The sequence below is a fragment of the Mesitornis unicolor genome, unplaced genomic scaffold, assembly GCF_000695765.1.
Source record: "Mesitornis unicolor isolate BGI_N332 unplaced genomic scaffold, ASM69576v1 scaffold35429, whole genome shotgun sequence".
Taxonomy (NCBI): Eukaryota; Metazoa; Chordata; class Aves; order Mesitornithiformes; family Mesitornithidae; genus Mesitornis; species Mesitornis unicolor.
The window spans coordinates 324-1,775 of record NW_010208509.1 but is presented as its reverse complement, the minus strand read 5'-3'; positions in this window follow the sequence as shown (position 1 = coordinate 1,775).

The following is a 1,452-nucleotide window of genomic DNA, read 5'->3' as shown; positions in this document are numbered from 1 at the left end:
GGGCGCAGGGGCAGCAAACATGGCGGGGCGGAAAGGACGGCGGCGCAAGGGGGCAACGGCGCAAAGGTTGGGGGGGGGGAGCACCCCCACAACCCCTTCCCCTAATCAAGGGGTAATTAAGTCCGACAGTTAATGAACTAATAATTAACAGCTTCTTAATTAGGCCGAGCTAACGAGGCGGCGCCCATCAGGGCCCTGACCCCAATCCAGCCCTGACCCTGGGTGGGGGGGGGGAGGGGATTTAATCCCAATGACGTCATTTAATTATCACTAATTAAAGCTTTTCCGGCTTTAATTACGCCACATTTGCTAACGAAGGCGGCTCCTGAGCTGCTTTTTTTGGGGGGGGGGCCTTCCAAACCCCCCCAAAATTGCAATATTTTAGGGGGGGGCCCATGTTTTCCCTGCAAAGACCCAAAAAAGGCGTCAATTCCAGCAAAACCCCCCAAAAAATACCCCAAAAAATCAATTATTTGGGGGGGGGGGGGATTTATTTTAACCCAAAATTGGCCTTTTTTGACACAGAAAAGGCCCCGTAACCTCTGACCCCCCCCTAAAACGGACATGGTTGACACAGCCCTGGCCTGCCCTTAAATCTGGGGGGGGTCACCCCCTCATTTTGTGGTGTCCCCCCCCATTTTGAGGTTAAAAACCTCTATTTTGGGGGTTAAACCGCCCCATTTTGGGTCCCCCCACCCCACACTGGGGTGAAGCCGCTTAAATTTTACCGAGGGGGGCCCCAAATGAATGGGGGGGACCTCAAATTAAGGAGGGGGGGACCCAAAGCCCTGTCAGGAACCCAAGGCCGAGGCCTGCCCTCCCCACCACCATTTTTCCTCATTTTTGCCCCAAAATTCGGCTTTTTTTGGGCATAAAACCCCCATTTTCAACAAGAGGGGGGTCCAGGGGACCCCCAAAACCGCGGGTGAAGGTGGGGGGGCACCACAAGCAGCCCCCTCCCCCAAAAAAAGGGGGAAATGCTACCACCAGGAAGGGTTTAAATTGAGGGGAGAATTAATGAAATCACGATTAAAAAGTGGATTTTTTTGGGGGGGGATTAAAATTGAACATTTGCTGCGTTTCTGAAGCAAAATTGGGCAAGATTTGGGTTCGGTCAAAGGGGAAACGGCAAAAAACCCGACCCAGCGCGCCGGTAAATTAAAAAAAAATTGAAAAAAGGGGAATTTTAGGGGTTTTTTTAATTAAAAAACTGGCTAAAAATGACATTGCGCAACGTAATTAAGACCAAAAAAAAGAGGTTTTTGTGCTTACCCGGGTTGCGGCCTCCCTGTGAAGTAAAACTCAACTTCCCTTCGCTTCCTAAGCCTGCACAGCTGCCAAAAACGGGGCAAATTCATTGAAAATCGGGGAAAAAAAGGAATTGAGATTTATCTTTTATCGGGGGGGGGGTTGTGTGTGTGTTTGCGGCCCCCCAAAAAAATATATTTCTAT